Source organism: Caretta caretta, chromosome 8 (assembly GCF_965140235.1).
Source record: "Caretta caretta isolate rCarCar2 chromosome 8, rCarCar1.hap1, whole genome shotgun sequence".
NCBI classification, from domain to species: domain Eukaryota; kingdom Metazoa; phylum Chordata; order Testudines; family Cheloniidae; genus Caretta; species Caretta caretta.
In genome coordinates this window covers 31730465-31749327 of record NC_134213.1, presented here as the reverse complement: position 1 = coordinate 31749327, position 18863 = coordinate 31730465, and the positions used below count along the sequence as shown (strand labels likewise).

The 18863-nt window shown below is 44.7% G+C and overlaps 2 protein-coding genes across 2 annotated transcripts in view; one reads left to right on the top strand and one right to left on the bottom strand.

The window, feature by feature from the left end:
• The window catches only part of KCNIP1 (potassium voltage-gated channel interacting protein 1), an 803899-nt gene that overhangs the window by 740670 nt on the left and 44366 nt on the right, over window positions 1–18863 (bottom strand). The window lies entirely within an intron of this gene.
• The window catches only part of LOC142068388 (uncharacterized), a 798233-nt gene that overhangs the window by 771340 nt on the left and 8030 nt on the right, over window positions 1–18863 (top strand). The gene's annotated exons all lie outside the window — the stretch shown is intronic.

Genomic DNA, 18863 nt, shown 5'->3' with positions numbered 1-18863 from the left:
GGAAGCAATCAGAGACCACATACAAGCCTTTACTCTCTAGGCCACTGCTTCAAAACCAGACCAGCTGAATACAAGTTAGTACCATCAGCTCTTTATTCATGTTTATACCATGAGTTTGGCATCTGAGTTCAAGTCCTTGTGGACAAGTGTTCACAAAAGACACCTTTGCAATTAGCACCCTTGCTGGCATCCTCAGTAGGGGAAGTCAAGAAGAAATCCCCATGGAGAATGCATTTGTTTCTTATTTTTAATGGGATGGTCCCTCCAGGTCAGGGAGATGTGGAAGATCTTTGTATTGAATTCATTTTCCAGATGTTCTCCTCACCACGATTAAATTAACATGAACCAAAACATTTGTAAAGTATGACAGCATTTCTCAAACTGGGGTCCGCAGGCCATGCTGATCAACTCCTCCCCCTCCCTCCCACCCAGCCACCCACCCAGTGCCTCCTGCACGCTAGTAGGGAATACACAGTGGTGAGCTGGAGCCGGTTTGCACGAACCAGTTGTTAAATTTTGAAGCCGGTTTAGAACCGGTTGTTAAAGGGGTGGGCAAACTGTGTCCTTTTCATCCCACCTGAGCTCTCGGCTGGGGAAGCTCCCCTGAGAATTTTTACTCACCCAGCGGGCCTTCAGCGTCACTTCGACAGCACGTCCTTCACTCGCTCCAGGCCTTCGGCGGCAGGTCCTTCAGTGCCACTGAAGACTCGGAGCGACTGAAGGATGTGCCACCGAAGACCCAGAGCGACTGGAACCGGTTCTTCAGCTTCTGGCAGCTCATCTCTGGGAAAACATATGAGACGCTTAATATGTTCACCTCAAAAACAACTTGAGTTGGCTCTACTGTTCACCCTGAATCACTGAACAACTGTTGAGAGTTAGAGATCAGTTTTGGCCAGGCATTTGGGGATATTCATTTCATGATCACAATTATGCTTCTTTAATCTGTTTTAGACAAACAACAAGAACTGTCACATGAGAAATTCTCTCTTCCTTCATTACACCCCCCTATGCACACACAGCAAGGTCCCAATAGAGGTGCTGTAACTGAAATTAGAAAGTACAAAAGATGCAAGAAAACATATATAGCATCCATATCCTCACAGAGTTAGCCCAACTTTGTGGAACCTTTTCCTCTGTGCTCATCTGGAGATTAGGGTGGATGTTTGGGTTGGTTCTGATTCCATCTGAACCAGCTTACTCATCCATTCCTACTCACTATAAAATTACTAACATGTACGAGTGGTGAGCTTTCTCCAATTTCAGCCTCTCATTCATTTTCAGAGTGGGCTTTTGCTTTTTAGGGTGTGGTATTTCAGATCAGATTTAAAAAACAGAAACCTGACATTCTGCCATAGAAAAACAAATTGGTGTATGGCATCACAGAAGTCTGTTCTTATTTTTAAATAATTCTGGCAAAAGTGAAATGCATGGGTTATTTTTCAAAGCTTGTATTTAATTGGAAAAAGCTTGCAATGAAAACTGAAAGCGTTTAAGACATTGACAAGTTACATTATAGCTTCTGTAAGCATCTTTCTATCCTCTGCACAGCTATGATGCTGTAGCTTCTTACTCTCCGGTGAATCACAACAGCCATCTCTATGCCTCCTGCTGCAACAGCACTAGGGCTATTTGGCCTCTTACATTAGTGGCTTATTACTGCAAAGTCCACAATCACTTTAATAAAAACAGAGCTACATTTCACAGATTTTGTAGAATCCTTCCTTAAAAAAATCATTAATTACAAGGTCAGAAGGGCCCAGTGTGATTATCTAGTCTGATCTCCTGTGGTTGTGGAAGCTCTTTCACTGGAGGTTTACAAAAGGAGGTTGGATAGCCATCTGCCTTGGATTGGTTAGACACAACAAATCCTGCATCTTGGGAGAGGGTTAGACAAGATGACCCTTGCTGTCCCTTCTAACCCTATGATTCTATGCACAGGCCATAGAACTCCCCTGAATTAATTCCTCTTTGAACTGCAGCATATCTTTTAGGAAAACATCCAATCTTGATTTGAAAATTGCCAGTGATGGAGAATCCACCACAATCCTTTGTAAATTGTTCCAATCACCTTCACTATCACAGCACACAACAATGGGAGAGACAGTTCAATAGCTGACACAGGACAGTGCATAACAGTGGAGGGAGGGAACACTTTGACCAACAGAACATGTAGTCTGTAGTTTTCCATATAGAGAAGATAGGACCTCTCTGTTTGAAGGTTTTCTGCAAAAGACAGCCCCACAGAATTCATCCCTAGAATGATTCGTTTAGCAATCAGTGTGCTAGTCCTGATAGAGCCAGCAGTGAATACGACACTGTGCATTGATATTTTCCATGTGCTGCTTGCTTACAAGGGCACCTCTCCTCACTGACTCTTAATGACTAGTGAATAATTCACAGTTCAGCTGGGAAAATGAATTCAAAGAGGGAAGTGCCAACTGGAAATCCAAGATGCTGCAAGTGCCGAGAAAAGCTGCTTAGCAAAACAGCAGGAGCATAATGGCAACAACCTGAACCAATCGCATAATACATATTGATTCAGATTCATTGTTAAAAGAAAATCCCAAATGAGCTTGATTAATGCTGTGGAGAATAAGATGGGCATCTATTATTCATATGAATATCATGTGTTGACACCTGTGATATTGCTGTCCCTGACTGCATGGAGTTAAATCAAAGGAAACCATTAAGGAAAACAAGCAGGAAACAAAACTAAGAGAAACAACATACCTCTAAGAGAAAATCCCAAGAACAATGGAGGACATTAACCAAGAAAATGCCTACTTACCTGGCTCCAGCCAGGTCAACACATTTATTTTCCTAAAGCCAGAGTTTTGGGTCAAAGGGATTCTAAACTGCTAAAAACCCTGCCTAGAGGGGAAGGAAGTAAAGAAGAGTAGGGGTGAGGCTGCCAGAGACACTGATCGATAAAAACTGCCCAGTCTATTTCTCCCAGTCCAGAAGTAGGGATCCTGGACTGAGCGGAACCTACCAAAGACTTGCCAAGAAAGGATAAGGTTTAGCTAAGATCCTGGTGCATAGGCCTTTGTTGTTTTAACCCTTTTCTCAGCTTGTAATGTTCCTTTGGGGAAATAAACAGTAAGTTTGTTTAAACTTTTTGAGTCATATTAAATCAACCACTGGTCATAGATTCCTAAAGAGAAGTTCTCCGGCATGTACCACAGACAGTTGGGCCTGTCATGGTTACACAGTTGGAAAATGGGAGGGCTGCAGCCCAGAGATCCAGTCCAAAAGGGGCTGGATCACAGGGTTCTACCCCTGAGAGGAGGAGGAAGCTACGCTGTCACCTGAGAGGTGCACTTGAGAAGGGGTCTAAAGCACAGCTCATCCTGTAAACATGACAAATGCTTTTTGGATACAGCAGATTTAGTACTCTGCTCCACTTTAACTCAGTATACCATGCTGCAATATAGAAAAAGCAACAGTGCTGCCTTCTTTGTGGGAATCTTGGAGATACTCAGCTAGTAGGAAGCCAGCTATGAAGGGACCAGCACACTGCCAGTGGCTGCCTCTGACCACAGACTTAAAAATCTTACCAGTAGGTGTTATCTAACTACCAGCTACTAAAAGCAGCCAGTCTGGAGGAGACTTCAGTTACCTGGAGATTACGCATAGCACAAGGCTAATTTGCATGATGACACAGTATCTTTACTCTGTTTTTGAAAACTGATGATTTCAGGGTTGCGGTGGGGTGGGGTTAGTAGTAAGGGAAAAGTAGAAATTGCTGGGACCAATCTAGGGTTCTAGTCCATTTAATATCCAAATACTAAGGTCCCACAAGACAATCTATATTATACGGAGTGCTGGGCACTCGGGATAATAGATGTAAAATCCTCAGGTTTGTTTCAGTTCCTGTTCTGAGGGAGGAAAGAAAGAAAGAGTTTCCAGCGGCTGCCATCATGTTTTCTGATAAAGGGGATGGACAGAAAATACCACATGTGGTATTAAAGGATGGGAATATGGTGGGTAGGTAATAGTACGCTGGAGTGAGATAGAGTAGCCACAGAATTCACACAGGGGAATGCAGATTGATCTATAAGGGAGATGTGAGGGAGGCAGCTGTTCTCAGGTAGCAACCCAAGATGAAGGCCACAGAGGAAGTTACCCAGAAGCTGAGGACCAGGGTACAAGATGGACATCCAAGGACCTTCAGGGCTCACTGCAGTGTAAATCTGTCTCCCACATGCGCTCTCCCACAAGCAGTTATAAACAGAGATGAACTGTAAGAATGTGAGGCCTTTGAGTTGCTTGGGTTGCTGGCAGTGGGTTGTCTTGCATTGTGTGGCTGTAGTTAAGTTATGCTTGAGGGTCACTTTTGTTGTATTGAAGTCATGTTAGGGGCAGTTACAGCATACAAAGGTGTCCTTTTTAGGCTTTTTAAAAACAAACATAAACAAAAACAAAAGGTTCACAAGGGAAAAAGGCAGTGAACACAAGATTTAAGTGGTGACTGCAGTTTATTTCCCTGAAGAGGAACAGCCAAGAAAAACACAGACTAAGGGGGAAAAAACACATCATTTCCTATTATGCTCTACATAAAGATTCCTCAATAAAGAAAATTTAAGTTTAATCTGAGACAATGGATTAAAAGTCAAGTGATTGACAAATTGCTCTTTCCCACATTCCTAAGAAAAAGTCTTACATATTCTTGAATAAATACAAATAACCAGACTCCCTAAATGACAACAGAAGGTACTGTACCACTTTTCAAATGTTTGTTTCTTCCAGTGAAAATGTCTTGAGACAACTGTCAAAGAAACCACTCTACTGTATGGGTAAGGATATTCATTATGCTGTCAAACAAAGACCAGAAATACAGCTCTTTCTGTTTCTCATTGTTTATCTACATCTCTCTGGAGAAATATCATTTACCAGGTTTAAAAAAATAAATCCTTCAACAGGAGTGACAACATACTGGCACGTTCAAGAATCTTGGCCACAAAAGTAAAGAAACAAGAATACTTTTAATCCAAATTACTTTCCTCCATGGCTGTATCTGTGATATTGAATATTAAAGACCACACTTTCAAGCATTCACCATCCACAGTCTAGGCCAGATTTTCAGAAGGGCTCAGCATATTGAGAGCTATACTATTTTGAAACCTGTTGCCAACTGTGGGGAGTAAGGACTTGAAGACGTGGCCTGGAAGCATCTCAATTTTAGCAAACAAATGAAATACAAGATAAGCACAATAACAAATTGTGCTTATCTTGTATTTGGGGGGAGGGATAGCTCAGTGGTTTGAGCATTGGCCTGCTAAACCCAGAGTTGAGTTCAATCCTTGAGGGGGCCATTTAGGGATCTGGGACAAAAATTGGGGACTGGTCCTGCTTTGAGCAGGGGGTTGGACTAGATGATCTCCTGAGGTCCCTTCCAACCTTGATATTCTATGATTCTATGATGAAATCCTTAAAAAAATTACCTTTGCTTGTAAATGTTCAGGTCTTTTATATATGAATCATATCACAAGTAATTTTAAAACACAGCCTGCGATTGAATAATCAGAACTACTAAATGCAATCAGATTTATGAGAGTTGTGTGGCAGCTCTGAATGTGTGGCTTAGTCTTTAAAAAATAATTTCATACAAGTACTTTAGAAGCCCAATGAGACTGCACAAGGCACCAAAGGAATGTCCCAGAAGCAGTTGCAAGATAAATGTTTGGAAAGAAACAGATGTTGGATGAGTACATTGTTTCATTGCTGATTTGCTAAAGCATCCCATTGTTAAAATTTATTCTTCTGTTGGAGCGATCTCTGTATATGTAGGTCAAATATCAACCTGGATCTTTTGCAAAAATCTTGCTTTAAATTTGGAATCCATTTTTGATATCACTGGTACCTGTGTAAACATCACAGGGTCAAGAGGCCTGCCAGTCTTGGAAGATTGATGTAGGGATATGACTAATATCCTCTCTAGTCACTGGTTCAAATATGCCTAGTTCAGCAGTTACTATCTACTAGCTGCATGAAGTGAATCAGTGGCCTCAGTCCCATTCCTAGTGGACAGTTGCTCCTTGACAATTAGCATGTATGATGGCAATCTTAGCAAAAAAGCCCAATGACTGAACAGGCACAGAGGCTGAATTCCCCTCTTACCCCATAGGTGGCATCTCTGACATGGCTGAAGCACATTGGTGGGACAGGGTTAAGAAGCTATGCTATTGCAGGCTGTCTGCAGAGAAAGAGAAGATCTCAGCGCTCAGCAGTGCTTAAGAAGGCTTGTAGCACTATATAAAGATGTCATGCTTTTTTCCCTAAATAAACATACTGGCTTGATGGATACACAGAGTGAGCATGCATTGAACAAATTACGGGTCTTTCCTGGAGCTGCAACCCAGCAATTAACCTCTCTCACTTTTGCCTTTTATATAATTTTGAAATATTTTGCTGCCTGGTATCCAGAGCTGCCCTCCTAACCCACCACATACACTACAGGCAAATCCTCTCTCCTTCCCCTGGGCCTGGGGTTTCCAATCCTCCTGGATTGTCCTGGAGTCTCCAGGAATTAAAATATTAATCTTTAATGAAAGATTATGTCATGTGATGAAACCTCCCAGACTACATCCAACAAAACTTGGCAACCTACCTGGTCCTGATGTGAACCACAAAGGTAGCAAAACCAGTACACTTCTGCAGAAGTTGCAGGTGCCATATATGCAAAGCAAAGATCTTCAGAGGTTCCAGAGTGTCTTGGGCAGCCATGCTCAAAATGTAGGGCAGAGATGAACCAGGATAAGAAAGAGGATCCACTGGCCACTGTGATAGCAGTTGCACAAAGTCTAGGAATGAAGATTCCTTCCCCCAGCCTCTGCATCACTCCACCCCACTGTGCCAGACCTGATTCCTTGGGCTTGGCATAGGGGAGAGGATTTAGCTTTATAGCTATTTTTTTTTAATATTATGCAGTTGTATCTTTACCTGACAGATTGTAACAATTCCACTGAAACCACAATGAGAAAATCTGGACGAAGGGCACCATTAAAAATACAGAGTGCTGATCCAAAAACATGTTCAAAGGCCTTTTTAAAACAGGTGTAATACAAAAACTGTCAAGATTATCACTAATTAAGAGATACCAGATGGGCCCAGTACACTGTATACTGTACAAACTATTGGCCACCAAAGGGTAATTTTGCAGAATGAAGTTGTTTGCGAGTTATACCCATAGAAGCACCTAAATAGTCTATCAACAGAACTTATTTTAACGCTACAAAGGGAGAATCAGCCAGGGTTTATTTTGTTCTTTTTCCTTGTTGCTGTTGTGTATGCTTCTAGGCTGTGAACTTGTTTATAAAGTTACAGCACAGAACAATTATGAGGCCATTAGAAATTACTCAGCATTGAGGCATACAATGGAAAGGCTGTCAGAATCTGAACTATAGCAGTGGATATAAAGCTATAATATACCTTAGCCCTATTACACACTCTCCTCTAACTTTCTAGGTTTCTGCCCTGTGAATTTCTCCCCTTCTCCTCTCTTGCAATTCCTTCCCTGGCAAACATGGTGCCTTAACCATTTTTCTCGTGAATCATCATCTGCTGATAACTGCTGCAGTTCGAACCTCCAGTCTGTCTTCAACCCCACTTAAAGCTTATTATGATACATTTTTGTAGACTGTTTCACCTGCATGAAATATAAATGCCAGTTGAATATCAAAGAGCAGCTGAAGAAAGTGATGAAGATATGCCTTAGCATCTGTCATTTCTTGCAGGCCAAAGAGGGACAGTGGATGCCAGTTTAATGAAATTAAATGTGTGTTCTTTCAAAATAAAAGTAGCAAAATAAACCAAAGATAATTATAGGTTTCAGAGGAACAGCCGTGTTAGTCTGTATTCGCAAAAAGAAAAGGAGTACTTGTGGCACCTTAGAGACTAACCAATTTATTTGAGCATGAGCTTTCGTGAGCTACAGCTCACTTCATCAGATGTATACCGTGGAAACTGCAGCAGACTTTATATACACACAGAGAATATGAAACAATACCTCCTCCCACCCCACTGTCCTGCTGGTAATAGCTTATCTAAAGTGATCAACAGGTGGACCATTTCCAGCACAAATCCAGGTTTTCTCACCCTCCACCCCCCCACACAAATTCACTCTCCTGCTGGTGATAGCCCATCCAAAGTGACAACTCTTTACATAATCAAGTCGGGCTATTTCCTGCATAGATCCAGGTTTTCTCACATCCCCCCCACCCCCATACACACACAAACTCACTCTCCTGCTGGTAATAGCTCATCTAAACTGACCACTCTCCAAGTTTAAATCCAAGTTAAACCAGAACATAAACAATGGCCACATAAACACCACCCTATACCGGAAACCTACTGACCGCTATTCCTACCTACATGCCTCCAGCTTTCACCCTGACCACACCACACGATCCATCGTCTACAGCCAAGCTCTGCGATACAACCGCATTTGCTCCAACCCCTCAGACAGAGACAAACACCTACAAGATCTCTGTCAAGCTTTCTTACAACTACAATACCCACCTGCAGAAGTAAAGAAACAGATTGATAGAGCCAGAAGAGTTCCCAGAAGTTACCTACTACAGGACAGGCCTAACAAAGAAAATAACAGAACGCCACTAGCGGTCACCTTCAGCCCCCAACTAAAACCCCTCCAACGCATTATTAAGGATCTACAACCTATCCTAAAGGATGACCCAACATTCTCACAAGTCTTGGGAGACAGGCCAGTCCTTGCCTACAGACAGCCCCGCAGTCTGAAGCAAATACTCACCAACAACCACATACCACACAACAGAACCACTAACCCAGGAACTTATCCTTGCAACAAAGCCCGTTGCCAATTGTGCCCACATATCTATTCAGGGGACACCATCACAGGGCCTAATAACATCAGCCACACTATCAGAGGCTCGTTCACCTGCACATCCACCAATGTGATATATGCCATCATGTGCCAGCAATGCCCCTCTGCCATGTACATTGGTCAAACTGGACAGTCTCTACGTAAAAGAATAAATGGACACAAATCAGATGTCAAGAATTATAACATTCATAAACCAGTCGGAGAACACTTCAATCTCTCTGGTCACGCAATCACAGACATGAAGGTCGCTATCTTAAAACAAAAAAACTTCAAATCCAGACTCCAGCGAGAAACTGCTGAATTGGAATTCATTTGCAAATTGGATACTATTAATTTAGGCTTAAATAGAGACTGGGAGTGGCTAAGTCATTATGCAAGGTAGCCTGTTTCCTCTTGTTTTTTCCTACTCCCCCCCCCCCCAGATGTTCTGGTTTAACTTGGATTTAAACTTGGAGAGTGGTCAGTTTAGATGAGCTATTACCAGCAGGAGAGTGAGTTTGTGTGTGTATGGGGGTGGGGGGGATGTGAGAAAACCTGGATCTATGCAGGAAATAGCCCGACTTGATTATGTAAAGAGTTGTCACTTTGGATGGGCTATCACCAGCAGGAGAGTGAATTTGTGTGGGGGGGTGGAGGGTGAGAAAACCTGGATTTGTGCTGGAAATGGTCCACCTGTTGATCACTTTAGATAAGCTATTACCAGCAAGACAGTGGGGTGGGAGGAGGTATTGTTTCATATTCTCTGTGTGTATATAAAGTCTGCTGCAGTTTCCACGGTATACATCTGATGAAGTGAGCTGTAGCTCACGAAAGCTCATGCTCAAATAAATTGGTTAGTCTCTAAGGTGCCACAAGTACTTCTTTTGTTTTTGCAAAGATAATTAGTTAATAAAGCTGAGTCACAGAATCCCAGCATAGGAAACACAAAGCGAACGTTGACAGAAATAGATTAAGGGAGCCAGGCTGTCTACAAAGGCAGAGGAAAGGTCAGAAGGATTTTCAGTTCAAATCTCAGATGATCCATCCTCCCACTGTAACCTCAGTTCAGGCACTTGACCTCCTGGCAAGTCAGACATCCCAGCTGAAAAACTGAGTAAAGGGGGAGAACCTGAGCAGAGCTTTCAGGAACAAGTAATTGATGAAGTGGGCTCTGCCTTTGTCTTCACCTCCCAGGAACAGTGGAATGCACAATGCAAAGCAAAATACACTCCAGCCCGAGCAAAGGGCTGGCTGGCATTATCCTTTGTGAGACAACATGGCCCAGTGGACAAGGCACTGTATAGGACTCAATCCCTAACCTGCTGGGTGGCCTTGGGCAAATAACTTCCCGTCTCTGTCTCTGTTCCCTCTCCCACCCTTCACGTGTCTTGTCTATTTAGATTTCATGCTCGCCAGGGCAGGGACTGTCCTGCACTAGGAGTTTGTACAGTACCTAGCACAGTTGGTCTTGATTTTGGTTAAGAGGCCTCTAGATGCTACTGTAATTTCACATTTATATGACACCTTTCCACCACAAAGTGCTTCACAAACTATACACCCAGTACTGCAAGGTGCTGAGCACCTCCAGGATGGGGCTGAACTTCTGTTGTCATCAATGTGTACCAAAGGTCTGAAGAAGTAAATAGGATAGGACCCTCTGTATAGTACTTTCAGAAATGTTGGGATGGAGACTGGTGGCCAGGGTATCATGGTGGGGAAAAAAGGGGGCAGTTGAGGGCAGATGCCAGAGCAATTTTCTATGTCCCTGGAAAAGGACATGGAAACCCTTACGAACAAAGAGAATTCCCATTTTTTAATTCTTGTGCAAACATACAAACATAGCAAATGACAGCTGATCTCAGAACAGCTGAATCAGTCCTGTCAGGATCGGAGTATGTGATCTAGACATTTGAAAACTGACGGTCAAAACAGAGAACCTTCCCCTTGGCTGCATTCGCTGAGATTGCTGGCCCATGGAACTTTACAATATTCCTGCTTGAGGAAGACTTATTTTCGTGCATGTACAAGCTTATCTGTAATAATTGCCCAGTACACCATTCTGCTCCTGTCAGGATCTGTCCTGCAAAGCTGGATTAACTCTGCACCAAGAAGTCTCTCCCAGCACCATGCTGCCTGCAAGTCTCAGGAAAATCTCACTTAGCATTAAAACAGCAATTTGAAGATGCTGGTTCTGTAGTCATAAAACTGCCAACCCAAGGGGCACTTGTGCATTTGTTGCATAAATACAGCTCAGGATGTACTGTATTCAAGCCTGCACTTTAATTACAGGCCATTTTAACATCAGTGTAGAGAGAGCTGGAGTCCTACTGTGGCAAAGCATATTAGAGAGTGGCTCTGCCCCTGGAGACAGATGGGAAATTAATTTTTTGCCCTTATGGTTCTGAAGTGAACCAAATATAAAATGGTGCAGTGCGGTCTGCCACATTCCGCAAACATCCTGAAACAAGTGCTGAGAGGCATCAATACTCCCACTTTTCTCAGTATGGTGTGAAGGCTGAAACCCAGCGAAAGCAATTTAAAAAAAGATTAACAGCATCAGTGGTTTCATTGCTGAATTTCAGAAGCAGCATCACATCATCTATTGTGTTTACCCACTGTTGACAGATGTAGTGGCAGATACAGGGCAGGGGTGCTGGAGGGCAGTTCATTTCTGTCAAGGGTCACCGAGGTAGGAGTCAAGGGATTCAAACCTCCCCCATCACTAATTCAGAGTTGCCACTGCATCCACCTACTCAAGCCAAAAGCTTTGTATGTTTCTTGGACTTCAAAACACAAAACCATCCTCCCAGGTATCAAAACTTCCATTGTTCCCTAGCCAGCTGTCGAACCCAGCTTGCTGCTCCTCTGTATCCAAACCCACCCACAATCTAGTTAGAAATACAAACATCAATAGCCCACTGAAAGCTAAACACAAGAGAGACTGCATTGATTCTACTGAGCTGGTATGGGGGAAAACAGCTCATGGGATGGGGTTTTACAGGGGGCGGAGGAGTTGAGGAATACCAACGATAATTCCCTGGTTCTTCTCTCATAATTCAGATATAAGGAGACACTGAGCCCTGGTCTACACTAGGCCCTGGTCTACACTAGGACTTTAGGTCGAATTTAGCAGCGTTAAATCGATTTAAACCTGCACCCGTCCACACAATGAAGCCCTTTATTTCGACTTAAAGGGCTCTTAAAATCGATTTCCTTACTCCACCCCTGACAAGTGGATTAGCGCTTAAATCGACGTTGCCGGCTCGAATTTGGGGTACTGTGGACACAATTCGATGGTATTGGCCTCCGGGAGCTATCCCAGAGTGCTCCATTCTGACCGCTCTGGACAGCACTCTCAACTCAGATGCACTGGCCAGGTAGACAGGAAAAGAACCGCGAACTTTTGAATCTCATTTCCTGTTTGGCCAGCGTGGCAAGCTGCAGGTGACCATGCAGAGCTCATCAGCACAGGTGACCATGATGGAGTCCCAGAATCGCAAAAGAACTCCAGCATGGACCGAACGGGAGGTACGGGATCTGATCGCTGTTTGGGGAGAGGAATCCGTGCTATCAGAACTCCGTTCCAGTTTTCGAAATGCCAAAACCTTTCTGAAAATCTCCCAGGGCATGAAGGACAGAGGCCATAACAGGGACCCGAAGCAGTGCCGCGTGAAACTGAAGGAGCTGAGGCAAGCCTACCAGAAAACCAGAGAGGCGAACAGCCGCTCTGGGTCAGAGCCCCAAACATGCCGCTTCTATGATGAGCTGCATGCCATTTTAGGGGGTTCAGCCACCACTACCCCAGCCGTGTTGTTTGACTCCTTCAATGGAGATGGAGGCAATACGGAAGTAGGTTTTGGGGACGAAGAAGATGATGATGAGGAGGAGGTTGTAGATAGCTCACAGCAAGCAAGCGGAGAAACCGGTTTTCCCGACAGCCAGGAACTGTTTCTCACCCTAGACCTGGAGCCAGTACCCCCCGAACCCACCCAAGGCTGCCTCCTGGACCCAGCAGGCGGAGAAGGGACCTCTGGTGAGTGTACCTTTTAAAATGCTATACATGGTTTAAAAGCAAGCATGTGAAAGGATTACTTAGAATCATAGAATCATAGAATATAAGGGTTGGAAGGGACCCCAGAAGGTCATCTAGTCCAACCCCCTGCTCGAAGCAGGACCAATTCCCAGTTAAATCATCCCAGCCAGGGCTTTGTCAAGCCTGACCTTAAAAACCTCTAAGGAAGGAGATTCTACCACCTCCCTAGGTAACGCATTCCAGTGTTTCACCACCCTCTTAGTGAAAAAGTTTTTCCTAATATCCAATCTAAACCTCCCCCACTGCAGCTTGAGACCATTACTCCTCGTTCTGTCATCTGATACCATTGAGAACAGTCTAGAGCCATCCTCTTTGGAACCCCCTTTCAGGTAGTTGAAAGCAGCTATCAAATCCCCCCTCATTCTTCTCTTCTGCAGGCTAAACAATCCCAGCTCCCTCAGCCTCTCCTCATAACTCATGTGTTCCAGTCCCCTAATCATTTTTGTTGCCCTTCGCTGGACTCTCTCCAATTTATCCACATCCTTCTTGAAGTGTGGGGCCCAAAACTGGACACAGTACTCCAGATGAGGCCTCACCAATGTCGAATAGAGGGGAACGATCACGTCCCTCGATCTGCTCGCTATGCCCCTACTTATACATCCCAAAATGCCATTGGCCTTCTTGGCAACAAGGGCACACTGCTGACTCATATCCAGCTTCTCGTCCACTGTCACCCCTAGGTCCTTTTCCGCAGAACTGCTGCCTAGCCATTCGGTCCCTAGTCTGTAGCTGTGCATTGGGTTCTTCCGTCCTAAGTGCAGGACCCTGCACTTATCCTTATTGAACCTCATCAGATTTCTTTTGGCCCAATCCTCCAATTTGTCTAGGTCCTTCTGTATCCTATCCCTCCCCTCCAGCGTATCTACCACTCCTCCCAGTTTAGTATCATCCGCAAATTTGCTGAGAGTGCAATCCACACCATCCTCCAGATCATTTATGAAGATATTGAACAAAACCGGCCCCAGGACCGACCCTTGGGGCACTCCACTTGATACCGGCTGCCAACTAGACATGGAGCCATTGATAACTACCCGTTGAGCCCGACAATCTAGCCAGCTTTGCCCTGGCATTTGCGGTTCTCCTAGATGTAGTCCTAAAGCCTTTGCAAAAGGTTTCTGGGGAGGGCAGCCTTATTTTGTCCTTCATGGTAGGACACTTTACCACTCCAGGCCAGTAACACGTACTCGGGAATCACTGTAGAACAAAGCATTGCAGTGTATGTTTGCTGGCATTCAACCAAAATCCGTTCTTTATCTCTCTGTGTTATCCTCAGGAGAGTGAGATATAATTCATGGTCACCTGGTTGAAATAGAGTGCTTTTCTTCAGGGGACACTCAGAGGAGCCCATTCCTGCTGGGCTGTTTGCCTGTGGCTAAACAGAAATGTTCCCCGCTGTTAGCCACAGGGAGGGGGTAGCCACGCGGTGGGGGGAGGCAAAATGCGACCTTGTAACGAAAGCACATGTGCTATGTATGTAATGTTAACAGCAAGGTTTACCCTGAAAGAGTGTAGCGACTGTTTTATAAAATGTGTCTTTTTAAATACCGCTGTCCCTTTTTTTTTCTCCACCAGCTGCATGTGTTTCAATGATCACAGGATCTTCTCCTTCCCAGAGGCTAGTGAAGCTTAGAAAGAAAAAAAAACGCACTCGCGATGAAATGTTCTCCGAGCTCATGCTGTCCTCCCACACTGACAGAGCACAGACGAATGCGTGGAGGCAAATAATGTCAGAGTGCAGGAAAGCACAAAATGACCGGGAGGAGAGGTGGAGGGCTGAAGAGAGTAAGTGGTGGGCTGAAGACAGGGCTGAAGCTCAAATGTGGCGGCAGCGTGATGAGAGGAGGCAGGATTCAATGCTGAGGCTGCTGCAGGACCAAACCAGTATGCTCCAGTGTATGGTTGAGCTGCAGCAAAGGCAGCTGGAGCACAGACTGCCACTGCTGCCCCTCTGTAACCAAGCGCCCTCCTCCCCAAGTTCCATAGTCTCCACACCCAGACGCCCAAGAACGCGGTGGGGGGGCCTCCGGCCAACCAGCCACTCCACCACAGAGGATTGCCCAAAAAAAAGAAGGCTGTCATTCAATAAATTTTAAAGTTGTAAACTTTTAAAGTGCTGTGCTTAAAGTGCTGTGTGGCATTTTCCTTCCCTCCTCCACCACCCCTCCTGGGATACCTTGGTAGTCATCTCCCTATTTGTGTGATGAATGAATAACGAATGCATGACTGTGAAGCAGCAATGACTTTATTGCCTCTGCAAGCAATGATTAAAGGGAGGAGGGGAGGGTGGTTAGCTTACAGGGAAGTAGAGTGAACCAAGGGGCGGGGGGTTTCATCAAGGAGAAACAAACAGAACTTTCACACCGTAGCCTGGCCAGTCATGAAACTGGTTTTCAAAGCTTCTCTGATGAGTACCGCGCCCTCCTGTGCTCTTGTAACCGCCCAGGTGTCTGGCTGCGTGTAACCAGCAGCTAGGCGATTTGCCTCAACCTCCCACCCCGCCATAAACGTCTCCCCCTTACTCTCACAGATATTGTGGAGCACACAGCAAGCAGTAATAACAGTGGGAATATTGGTTTCGCTGAGGTCTAAGCGAGTCAGTAAACTGCGCCAGCGCGCCTTTAAACGTCCAAATGCACATTCTACCACCATTCTGCACTTGCTCAGCCTGTAGTTGAACAGCTCCTGACTACTGTCCAGGCTGCCTGTGTACGGCTTCATGAGCCATGGCATTAAGGGGTAGGCTGGGTCCCCAAGGATACATATAGGCATTTCAACATCCCCAACAGTTATTTTCTGGTCTGGGAATAAAGTCCCTTCCTGCAGCTTTTGAAACAGACCAGAGTTCCTGAAGATGCGAGCATCATGCACCTTTCCCGGCCATCCCACGTTGATGTTGGTGAAACGTCCCTTGTGATCCACCAGAGCTTGCAGCACTATCGAAAAGTACCCCTTGCGGTTTATGTACTCGGCGGCTTGGTGCTCCGGTGCCAAGATAGGGATATGGGTTCCGTCTATAGCCCCACCACAGTTAGGGAATCCCATTGCAGCAAAGCCATCCACTATGATCTGCACATTTCCCAGGGTCACTACCCTTGATATCAGCAGATCTTTGATTGCGTGGGCTACTTGCATCACAGCAGCCCCCACAGTAGATTTGCCCACTCCAAATTGATTCCCAACTGACCGGTAGCTGTCTGGCGTTGCAAGCTTCCACAGGGCTATCGCCACTCGCTTCTCAACTGTGAGGGCTGCTCTCATCTTGGTATTCATGTGCTTCAGGGCAGGGGAAAGCAAGTCACAAACTTCCATGAAAGTGCCCCTACGCATGCGAAAGTTTCGCAGCCACTGGGAATCGTCCCAGACCTGCAACACTATGCGGTCCCACCAGTCTGTGCTTGTTTCCCGAGCCCAGAATCGGCGTTCCACAGCATGAACCTGCCCCATTAGCACCGTGATGCATGCATTGTCAGGGCCCATGCTTTCAGAGAAATCTGTGTCCATGTCCTGATCACTCACGGGACCGCGCTGACGTCGCCTCCTCGCCCGGTATCGCGTTGCCATGTTCTGGTGCTGCATATACTGCTGGATAATGCGTGTGGTGGTTAATGTGCTCCTAATTGCCAAAGTGAGCTGAGCGGGCTCCATGCTTGCCGTGGTATGGCATCTGCACAGGTAACTCAGGAAAAAAGGCGCGAAATGATTGTCTGCCCTTGCTTTCACGGGGGGAGGGAGGGAACGGGGGGCTGACGATATGTACCCAGAACCACCCGCGACAATGTTTTAGCCCCATCAGGCATTGGGATCTCAACCCAGAATTCCAATGGGCAGCGGAGACTGCGGGAACTGTGGGATAGCTACCCACAGTGCAACGCTCCGGAAGTCGACGCTTGCCTCGGTACTGTGGAAGCGCTCCACCGAGTTAATGCACTTAATGCACTTAGAGCATTTTCTGTGGGGACACACACACTCGAATATATAAAACCGATTTCTAAAAAAACGACTTCTATAAATTCGACCTAATTTCGTAGTGTAGACATACCCACAGGATATGGGACTTTGCCTATGGATCCTTATATAATAAGAATGGATATAAGAATTGGCATAAATATAAGGACATTACATATGATGGTCTATGTGGCCTTTGGGCTTGGAAGCAACAGCAATTTTAATTTGCAAGCTGCAGAGCAGCAGATAAATTATATGGGATCTCTGGGCCTAAGAAGCTTTCTTTAAAACAATTAAACTGTTTAATTTTTAGAAGATGACAAAATTTAACAAGAACTTCTGGGTTAAGAAATATTCCCCCAGCTGGTCAAACTTTAAAGTTAATGGGCACACATTTCAAGCCCCAGATTATGAAGAGCAATGCATATACTGTATGTGTTTTTTCCAAAAAAAATGAGAGGAGTTCAGAACCTTTAGAGATGGACCCAACATAGCATTAGTGTAACTTGTGATGTGAGATATTGGGCATGTCAAAAAAAAAAAAAAAAGGAAGGTTTGGTGGAAGGCTCTCCCAGTTATTCAGTAGGAAAGGTGCAGTGAGCTGGTGTTCTCGCTGTACACATCCCAAAAGGTAGGGTCACCCTGTTGGAAGTCTTAGCAGAGAGGACAAGGACTGATCTCACCTCATACCCAGAAGGTTGACCACACCCTCTCCCCTGTGTCCAGATCAAAGTTGTGGAAGAGTGATGGGAGATGAGTATCAGAGGGGTAGCCGTGTTAGTCTGTATCTACAAGAAAGAGGAGTCCAGTGGCACCTTAAAGACTAACAGATTTATTTGGGCATAAGCTTTTGTGCCACCTGACTCCTTGTTTTTGCTGGGAGATGGTGAGGAGACAGCTTACAGCACCCTGCTGCTCTGCTCTACGTTCAATTTCTAGTAATAGCTTCTGAGCTCTTCAGGCCAGGAACATGGGTCTTCCTTGATGTGTGGACAGTGCTTAGCACACTATGGTGCTACCATAAAACAAATAATAAATAGCAGTAACTTCTGTATTAACATTCAACTAAAATTTAAGACAACATTGTAAGTGTTCTGGGGCCAGCCTCTGCCTCAGAGCCAACTGAACATCCCATCTTCGTTTTTCTACGGGCAACCGAACATTATTGCCAAAACTACCAAAATTAAAGCCCTCCTGTATGATGTTCAGTCTCATCCTAGGCACACCACAAAGTTATTGCATGTTCCAAATCAGATGTAATGGACGAGAAGGCAAAACAGAACAGGTTAGTTAGGCAAATCAGGGAAGGTGATATCTGACCTTCTCTGACACCATATCCACTTATATCTCAATGTCAGCTTCTGCATGAGAAAGACAGAAGATTAAATCAGGGCAATGGGACATAAAAAAATCACTTGCTCTTATCCATTTCAATTGCATCATTCAAAACACTCCTGCATGTGCTGCCTGTTGTGAAGGAAAGGCAAAGCGGAGAGCACAATTGTTTTGCTTTCTTTTATTCAATTAGCCCTTTGTTTTCTTGTTCAGTTGCTACATGAACTGTGCCTAAGTTCCTTGGGGAAGAGACTTGTTACTTACCAGTACCCATCTCCTCTTGGACACAACTCTATGTTGAAGGAAGTGCTGAGCAAATGTTTTCAGCAAATAGTAAATTTTTGGAGTACCAAAACTATTTGCAAATTCTGTTGAATTCAGTGAACAATTACATCCAAACAAACCTGAAAAAAATCCCTGGGAAATAATAAAACATTTCACCAGAGCAATATTTTGTTGTTGTTGTTTTGTCAAGAAAGCTCAAAAACAATCAGCTTCAGTTCAAGACAAACTGCATGTGTCTTTATTTTTTGGTTGAGCCACCGAACCAAAAAAAAAAAAAGTCAATTATTTGCTTAGCTTGAGTGGAAGATGTGTTGTACACAGTCAAAATCCACCACTAAAGAAAGCCCGCTCAGATCCTTG